Here is a 10,089-nt window from a genome sequence, read left to right on the forward strand (position 1 = left end):
AAGACAGAGCCCCCCAGCTGAGATGCTCTCCCTGCCAGAATCAGGTGGCCTGGGGAAAGGACCACAGGGCCTTGCCTTGTACTGCAGACTCAACACCACCTGCAGCTGGTGTCAGGCCACTGGGACGGCACCCTCCGAGGGACACACCGTCCACTCAGAGGAACTCTGACTTCAGGAAAGCCGAGGGAAGTCTCCCACGCAAGAGAGTAAGCCCCTGCTCAGTGCCCCTGAGTCTGTCTCCCGGTGTCACCCTGGCTTGCTCGGCACCAGTGGCAGGGGCACCTTCAGCAGTGAGGCCAGAGGGTGTCCTTGCAGAAACCGGAGGACAAGGAGCTCTCTGCCTCATTTTTGTGACATTCTTGTGAACCTCAAACTAATTTCACATCAAGAGCTTTAAAAAAATGATTGCTGGTGACAATACAGCAAGGCAGAAGTGCCCATGTTTCCTGTAGTAGGACCCAGGGGACACCGGGGCCAGACCTGTGCTGTACTGAGGCCAGAGCAGGCCAAAGGCCCCTGGGTCCCCTCATGGCCCTGGGCTGGGCCCCTCATGCCCCTGGGCTGGGCCAGTGTGAGGGCTGGAACCCAGCTGCTCTCACAGTCCATCCACGCGTGCCCTGAGAGTGGCTCTGCTTCCCCAGGGTACAGCTAAGACAAGGGCCAAGGCCTGTGAAGACAGGAGGGAGGCCAGGGGCTGCCTCTGCTCTGCAGCTGCCCGTCCCCTCTGGCTTGTGGCTCACAGTGCCCAAGCTGCACCTCCCACCAAGAGGGCAGGGCCACAGTCCCAGGATCTCCACAGAGCGGTTTCTCCAGGGATGGGAAGGACGGGTCAGAAGGCCTCTGCTCAGGGTTGGTCACCTCTTCAAACCTTCTCCCACAGAAAGTGCCCAGTGGGAGTACAGCCAAGGAGGTGTGAGCTCTCCTCTCCCTTCTTCAAAGTCGGAGGCTGTTAGAGAACGTCCTGAAGGGTTGGAGAGCAGAATCCCGTGGGTTGGTCCCTCTGGGCTCCTGTGTTCATTCCTGCTGTCTATACAACTTGCTGGCCCTGCCTCTTCCCCTCACGAAAAGCCCTGAGGACCAGACATTCCTGGTGGGAGGAGCACATTCTGGTCAGAGGAGCCATGTGAGTCCCCCTGCACTGCTCCTAGCTACGAGACTCCGGGCTCTGCTGAGCCTCAGGCTTCATTCTCCAAAATGAGTTCACTGAATGCTGGTGAGCGGCAGGCACCAGACCAAGCACCCAAGAGTGGCAGAAATACTGACCTCTGTAGCCAGAGGGGATACACCAACTCCCGGCAAAGCAGTTGGGGTCTAAGGACCCAGGTCACTTGCAGGCTTCCTCCCTGTGGATGCACTCACCTCCGGTCAGCACCACAGGCTCCGCCACAGCAGCTCTCCCGTTTCCACTTCCCCATCCCAGGAAGGGTCTGATCAGCCGTGTTCACGTCGCACACTGTCGTCCCTTGGGGAGGTGGCATTGAGAATGGCAGACGCAGATGAAAGGAGATCGGGGTCCCTTCGCGGAAGAGGAAGAAAGAGTTCTGTGAATCTGCGGAAAGACCTACAACCAAGCGCCTCCTGTCCCACAGCCTGGCCCTGGAGGTGGGGCCAACAAGAGCCCATCCAGGCTGCCTGCCTGATGGCCGGACTGCCCAGCACAACCTGAGCAAGCCATGACCAGTAGCAAGTGGGTCTTTGAAGAAGTGGGAGAGAAAACTGGACATAGGTGTATATTTTTCCAAATGACCAGACAGAAAGGTGCACACAGAACATTCTTTCTCTAAGTTAGTAAAAGTGAGCAAAAATGAATATCAAGCCTGTGTTACCACTGGCCCCGCTGACAAGGCAGAAGCTAGTTCCAAGGGCAGCCTGTATCAAATGTCTCTGAAAATTCTCAGCAAACAACCAATAAGCGCATCGGTGAGAAGGCCGCAGGGCTTGCCCCTAGCTCCCGTCTGCAGCGTCATGGTGGCCAGGCAGCAGTAAGCGCAGCCAGCGCCGCCCGGCATTGCTCAAGGCGGCTCCACCTGCACGTGCCGTCTGTGAGCTCTCTGCTAAGTCAGGCCTACCAACCTTCATCCCACGGGGAATGGACGTCCCACTGCGCAAAATGAGCAAATACACTGACTTCATGGTCCAGCAACTGAACTTCCTGCCGGCACTCACCAAGACCCCGTCCCTCCCCAGGTGAAAACATTTCTGAGACGCTTCCCCGGCAGCTGCCTGTCCTGAGGCCTGAACCACGCCATGCGGACGCTTCCCTCACAGCGTCACGTGCTTCCTGTCAGCGTGACATTCCCCAAGAAAGGGGCTTTCTTCGACCCTGTGCTCCCCCGGGAGAAGCAGCCAGCACACACTGCCTGAGCCTGAGGGGCTTCTGCTCAGGGGAGAGGCCGAGGCCTCACCAGGAGGCCTAGGGTGAGGAGCCTCGTGGTGCAGTGGACCCCAGGACCTTGGTGTGTGTCTTCATGGTGAGTGGGCTGGAGCCCTCAGAAGACGTCCAGCCACACCATGAGCTACTTGCTTCGCCAGGATCCTCTGAGAGCCGGGTGGGCAGAGGCTGAGTGGGAGGACCACACCACCCTCAGCAGACGCCAGCTCCTACCAGGGCCGAAAGTGGGGCAGGGGGTGGCCGTGCTCAGCGGGGCAGGAGACACCCACGGGATTCGCAGGTTCATTAGAATGAGAGACCCTGCAACCGCTCTGATGCCTGGTCCCACCGTGAATCCAGACCCCTTGGTGATGGACCCTCGCTTGACCTTCTGACATCGCTGCACCCTCCAGTGTGACCTGTCCTGTCCTCCATCAGCCATTGCATAGCCCATTTCCAAGTGTTCCTTTTGCTGAATACCGTTCCCCACCCACCCCGCCAAAACCTCGTGACCTTGCATGTATCAGTGGGTGGACGTCCCTGTCCAGGAAACTGCCCAAGTCAGGAAACTAGCACGCCCCTCCTCTGGGCACACCCCTGGCAACTCCAGGCAGGAGGAAACGCACACTGCCCCTTTGCTGACCTGGGCTTGTTCTTCACAAGACGCGGCTCTGCCAGGACATTGGTCTTGACCCCACCTTCCCTGCACCTCAGCACTGGCAAGCACAGCAGCACAGTAGTGGACAAAATCAGACGGCTGGAATGAAAAAGTCCATGTGGCCACTCAGTGGTGGGAGTGGTGGCCCTAATGGTTCCACAGGACTTGCAGAGGGCAGGGCGGCTTGGCAAGTGAAGCTCAGCAGGAGGCAGGGAGTGGCCGCTGGCTCTCTTTGGGAGTGTGAGGTCCTGCTGGTGCCAAGAGAGCCCTGGGCAGAGACCCAGGCAGACACACAACCACACGACAAGGCCAGAGGCATGGGCACTCCTGGACACAGGGAAGAGCTACAGCAAGAGCCTGAATGAGCTCGGGCCACTAGGCCCCTCGGAGAGCCCCCAGGGCTGGTGTCGGGAGACCAGAGCCACAGGTGTAGGTTCTCCCAGTCACCCTGCCCGCAGACTGATCTCACCTCGGCACAGAGCCCATCGAGGTCTGTACGGCCTGGCTCTGGGGCACAGGCCACCTCTTGCCTCAGGAGGACCCCACTGAAGGCCCTACAGGCCGAACCCAGAGCCTCCCGGAGACTCAGGAATCCTGCTTCAACCTTCAGAGGCCTCGGCCAGACACCTACCTGAGGACTTCCAGGGGACACACAGACCCACGCCCACCCTCCCTCCCTCCTGTGACTGGGTCTGACCTAGGGCCCTGGGGCCAGCCACCTTCCCTGCTCCCTCCTTGAGAGTGCCAGCACCCAGGGCTCTGAGGCACTGACCTATTGCTCGTGGAGACCTGGGCCATTCATCAGACCAGCTTCCTGCTCCAGGGGCTGCTGGCCGCCAGATGCCTGCTGCTCCCTTCGGTGCTGGCCAAGGGCAGTGGAGCTCAGCCCACCCTGTGTGGGCCCCTGCCTTCTCCCCTGTCCAGATCACCTGGGGCGGCCACATGCCTTCTGCCCTGTCCAGTTCACCCAAGGCGGCTGCCTGCCTTCTCCCCTGCCTAGTTCACCTGATGTGGCCACCTGCCTTCTCCCCTGTCCAGCTCACCTGATGTGGCCACCTGCCTTCTCCCCTGTCCAGCTCACCTGATGTGGCCACCTGCCTTCTGACCTGTCCAGTTCACCGGAGGCGGCTCCCTGCCTTCTCTTGTTCCTGACCTGGAGCAGCTGTAGCTGGGGCTGTTTCAGTATCAAGGCCATTGCCACAGAGGGTTGCTACCTGTGCACAGGCCACTCGCTCACACCACCTGCAGGGGAGGCCCCTGGACATGCAGTACTTCTTCAGCCCCGCGTAATGTCATGGGCATCTCCAAGGGCAACCGGGACATTGGTAAGCATTGGGGGCAGGGGTGTTAGTTTCTATTGAAAAATGACCACAAAGTCAGCAACTTAAAGCAACCGAAGTGTATTCTCATAGGTATGAAGGAGAGAAGCCGAGGTGCCAGCTGAAATCACGCGCCCCACCAACTCTGGTGTCACCCGTGTTCCTGGGCTTTGGCCACACCCCTTCCCCACCACCTCTGTGGACACAGGGCGTCCTCTGTGTGGCTCTCCCTGCCTCCCTCTGCAGGACCCCGTGATTGCCTTGGAGCCTACCTAGGGACCAGGACCATCTCCTCATCTCCAAACCCCCAATGACAGGACCCTGTGATTGCCTTGGAGCCACCTAGGGGACCAGGACCATCTCCTCATCTCCAAACCCCCAATGACAGAACCCTGTGATTGCCTTATGCCCACCTGCGGGGACCAGGACCATCTCCTCATCTCCAAACCCCCAATGACAGAACCCTGTGATTGCCTTATGTCCACCTAGGGGACCAGGACCATCTCCTCATCTCCAAACCCCCAATGACAGGACCCTGTGATTGCCTTATGTCCACCTAGGGGACCAGGACCATCTCCTCATCTCCAAACCCCCAATGACAGGACCCTGTGATTGCCTTATGCCCACCTGCGGGGACCAGGACCATCTCCTCATCCCCAAACCCCCAATGACAGGACCCTGTGATTGCCTTATGTCCACCTAGGGGACCAGGACCATCTCCTCATCTCCAAACCCCCAATGACAGGACCCTGTGATTGTATTGGAGCCACCTAGGGGACCAGGACCATCTCCTCATCTCCAAACCCCCAATGACAGGACCCTGTGATTGCCTTGGGGCCACCTGGGGGGACCAGGACCATCTCCTCATCCCCAAACCCCCAATGACAGGACCCTGTGATTGACTTAGAGCCACCTAGGGGACCAGGACCATCTCCTCATCTCTAAACCCCCAATGACAGGACGCTGTGATTGCCTTATGTCCACCTAGGGGACCAGGACCATCTCCTCATCTCCAAACCCCCAATGACAGGACCCTGTGATTGCCTTATGCCCACCTGCGGGGACCATGACCATCTCCTCATCCCCAAACCCCCAATGACAGGACCCCGTGATTGCCTTGGAGCCACCTAGGGGACCAGGACCATCTCCTCATCTCCAAACCCCCAATGACAGGACCCTGTGATTGCCTTGGGGCCACCTAGGGGACCAGGACCATCTCTTCATCTCCCAACCCCCAACAACATCGTTAGAGTGTTTCCTCATGTGGTGAAATTCACAGTCCCAGGGACAAGGACCTGCAATCTTCAAAAGGCCACTATTTTGCCCATTTCAGGGAGGTAACACAGTCTGGCCTCAAGGGGAGGAGAGTAAACTTTCCGGCCCCAGGCTCTGGAACTTCACGTCGGGGTCTCAGAGGTGCCAGGCTTCAGCCAGGCTGCCCTTGAGACCTCAGGGCCCCTCAGCCACCTCTCCAGAGCTCCAGGAAAGAGGCCCGCAAATGAAGCCAGACTAAAGTCTGCTCCTCTCCTGGGAGGGTGACACTCAGCAGAACAAACGCCAGCCCTGTGTGGGCAGAGGTAACCCCTGGAGCTGGGGAGCGGCCAGCAGGATCGCATTTGGCTCTGATGGACACCGGTCCCACAAGTGCCTGCTGTGTTCCTCCTGAGTACATCCTGATTTTTCCAGGTGAGGAAACCATGAGCGTTCGCTTCTCATCACCGCAGACAAGTACCTGACGAGAACAGCAGAGCAGGACAGGGTCCAGAGGTTCAGTCCATGGTCAGCAGTGTCCATGGCTCTGGGCCCAAGATGAGGCAGAATGTCAAGGTGGAAGGGTGTGGTGGGGGAAAGCTGTCACTCAAGACAGGTGGAAAGCCAGAGAGGGAGAGGAGGGGACCAGGACAACCGTTCCCAAGGGCACGCCCCAGGTCTGCTCCTCCAGCCAGGCCTCCCACTTACGGCTTCCATCTCCTCCCAGTAATCCATTCAAATTATCCACGCACTGCAGAGCCAGGACGGAGCGCCCCGGCCCCTCCAGCACGTCCTGCTGAGGAAGGAGGCCATCAAGCCAGTCCTATGGAGAGGAGGGAAGGGGCTCCCTCGCTGGGCATCAGCCCATCTTGAACTTCCCCCTGGCACCCACGACCGGTGGCTACCTCGGTAATGGCCTGGACCTCTCTCCTGAGGAGGCAGGGGCTGTGGGGGCAGAGGGTGAGGGTGGTCACTGAGGAGACGCCAGGAGGACAAGGGCCTGGGTGCTTAAATTCTTCCCTCCTGGGAGTGAAAACCCTGCCCATAGCAAACCGTCGTGTGAATCACGGCTTTAGGAACCTGTGCTTTTCAGATGACAGTCCTGCCAGGGGAGTCCTGTTATAGTCACGGTGTGCCCGGGCAGCCTGAGGATGGGGGGCTGCAGGGGTCTCTGGATGCCCAGCAGGTCTGACACGTTTTCTCAAGATGCCCCGCTCAGCCTGGCGAGCCACGCACACAGCAGAGCTACCGCCCAACGGCCCAGGGGCACAAGGGCCCAGGTGCCCAGCCCCCGGTAACTCTGGCGGTGTCCTGGGCCTTGGCTGCCTCTGTGCTTACTGGGCAAGGACTCTGGCCTCCTGGCTAACTGTCCTCTCCCACCCCAGTCCTCCCCAATTCTGAATCCCCAGGCAGCCTGGGCACCACGTCCACTGAAACCCACAGAGCTTAGAGCCACATGCTGCCATCTCAGCCCGGACGCGCAGTGGTAATGGTGAGTCACCAGCACCCCCTGAAGCTCGCCCCCACACCTTCAGGGTGCCCTAATCGTGCTGGGACCCTGACCACCAACGCCCAGCTCCTTACCAAAGCTGGCTTCTCTCTGTGCTATTTTGAGCCACTTAAAATATCACCAAATAGGAGATGGCTTTGGGCATGACATGGAGGGCCACCTCTGGGGTGGCCCCTGGGCTGCCCCCTCTAACCCGTACTGCAGAGGGAGCCACACAAACCTGCCCGCCGGCCCAAGCAGGAGTCTGGGCTCCCGCTGTGCACTGTGATAGTCCACAGGTTACTGTGGGGCGTCCTGTCCCCAGAGGCCCTGAGGCCCTGGGACAGCCCACACAGGTGCAGTCTGGACAATGGATTGGGGACCACTCTGCACAACTCTGACCAGCAGCCACAGTTGAGAGTTGCTATTCCAAGGTGACTCTCCTCCAGTGGCTGTGACAGCTATACCTATAGCCTCCCTCCATCAGTGCCAGGGCTCCGGTTCCCCTCCCCCATCAGTGCCAGGGCTCCGGTTCCCCTCCCCCATCAGTGCCAGGGCTCCGGTTCCCCTCCCTCCATCAGTGCCAGGGCTCTGATTCCCCTCCCCCATCAGTGCCAGGGTTCCGGTTCCCCTCCCCCATCAGTGCCAGGGTTCCGGTTCCCTCCCCCATCAGTGCCAGGGCTCCGGTTCCCCTCCCTCCATCAGTGCCAGGGCTCCGGCTCCCCTCCCCCATCAGTGCCAGGGCTCCGGTTCCCCTCCCCCATCAGTGCTAGGGCTCCGTTCCCCTCCCCCCAGACCCCCACTTTGCCGAGGCCCAGGTTCCCCTCCCACTGCAAGCTTCCCCCTGTGTGAGCCCCTCTCTCCATGCCCACCCACTGTTGCCTGTCCTCTTACCTCCCTTCTGCCCAGGCCCCAAGTGCCTCCCTTTGTGCAGAGAAGCCACCACACCAGGCCATCATCCTCACCACCCTGGGAAGGAACCCTGCTCTGGCTGAGAGGCTGTGTCAGGCCGGGCAAGCTGCCCACGGTGCGGAGGGGTGGGAGGGTCAGAGCCCAGAGAGGGGCAGCTCCCGCACCTGGCAGGCCCCAGCCCCTCCCCTCAGGGCCGCAGCTTCTCCCATCCTTTCTGACAATGAACCGTCTGCAGGACTTGGCTCCCAGCCACGTCCATAATGCTGGGAATACAGCTCTCTCATTAACGGGCCTCATTACTCAGGGCACAAACTGGGCAGAACTGGAAATCGGGGTGGTTGGGAGGTGCTTTGCTGCCACCACAGGCTGAGTCCCCCCTGAGCCCCAGGCTCTGGGAGTGAGGGCTGGGATTTGGTAGAGGAAGCCAGAGACCAGCCCCTGACCTTGAGAGAGCAGAGTGTGGGGCTGTCACTCGGGGAGGCTGGCGGGCTCTAGAACTTCATTATTTGCTGTCTGCTTCATTGCCTGAGAGCTCTTGGCCGTCCTCCCACAGCCGCCAGGACAGACTCAAGTGCTGGGCTTAGAGCGGAGTGGCCGGACCTACCCCAGACGGACCAGGTCTCCTGCAGCTTGTCCAGCTGCACTCTCTGGGCACCAGCAGGGGCCGACAATTCTGCTTGGCTTTGGGCACCACACAGGCTGCCCACCAGGCTCCTGGGCCCTGTTAGCCAGACCTGGGTCATCTCAGACCCTGACTGCTCCTCTGTGGGCTCAGCATCTGAGCATGGCTGCTGCTTGGAGTCCCTCCGTCGACCCAGGCCGAGCGTAGATCCCTGACATTCAGCTCTGTCTCTTGGAATTTGACCTCACTGGGTCCTGGAAGCCTCCCTCCCATGCCCATCTTCACTTGCTCCATGACCACCTGTCTCCTCTGCCACCTCGTGTCACCCCGGGCACCTCTGCTCCTCCCTGAGCGTCTGCAACCCGAGATCCTTCTACGTGTGTTTGCAGAGTAGCTTCCCCACCCCCACCCTCATGGTGCCTCTCCTATCCTGCCTTTGATTGTTTCACTTCAAACATTGTTTTCTTTCCCAGATTTTGACTTCCTTGAAGACAGGTCTGTGTTGGACATGTCCACCACAATCTCTAAAAACCAGGTGCAAATGAGATGCATTGAAAAATTCCGTATTTTTAAATAATCAAAAGTCAAGCATTTACCTTTAGAATCATATTGGTCCTGTGCACACTCTGTCTTAGTTTCAGAAGAATTGGAAGACTGACAGTGACTCTAAATGTATCCAGAACAGGTAAATTTTATAGGTAATCACAGGTAAGGTCGATGGTCATCTTGGCTATATTATCTTAAAAGCATCTTGCAAAAGCCTGCCAGTGGTCCTGAAGTGGCACCCCCTTTCTCCACAGAAAAGCCCTCTTCACCATGGCTGATTTTAGGAGTGTCAGCAAAAGAGTCTCTACAAAAGAGTCCAGTGTAGATAAACTTCCTATTTTCATGTCGCCCTGTTTACTTGGCCACTGGCCGGGAAGATACCAGCACTCCAGGTGCTGGACACCCCCTCACTAGTTTTTCACAAACGTATCCAGTATAGGACTTTGAAGAAATGTGCAAACAAGGCCTCTGGCCTTGAGCTGGGCTCCACAGAGATGTCTACATTTTTAAGATAAGTTACAAATGGGCCCATGGTAACAGCTGGCAGGGGAGGAAAGAAAGGGGAGAAGAAGCTCTCCCCTTCTCAGGTGTGGTCCTTGAAGGGTTAACTTGCCCAGAACAGTGAAAGCAAAAGCTGCTTTATGTGAACTTCTGCAGACTGTGGACTTCTGAGCCCCTCCCCTTACATGCTGGGTATAAAATTCTGAACTCGGGGTTCAGGGGATTGATTGATTACAGCAAAAGTTGTGCCTTCTAAACCTGGCTGCATCCAAATTAAACTATTTCCTGCTGTCTTCAGTGCCTTGCCTCCTTTGTCCCTACAACAGTCCTAGGCCAATGCATCTGGCCAGTCCGTGGGCAAAGTGTTGGAAACGGGTTTGCAATGCCTATTCCAAGGTCCCTGCTCCCAGACCTCTGGTG

Source organism: Marmota flaviventris, chromosome 14 (assembly GCF_047511675.1).
Source record: "Marmota flaviventris isolate mMarFla1 chromosome 14, mMarFla1.hap1, whole genome shotgun sequence".
In the NCBI taxonomy this organism is placed as follows: Eukaryota; Metazoa; Chordata; class Mammalia; order Rodentia; family Sciuridae; genus Marmota; species Marmota flaviventris.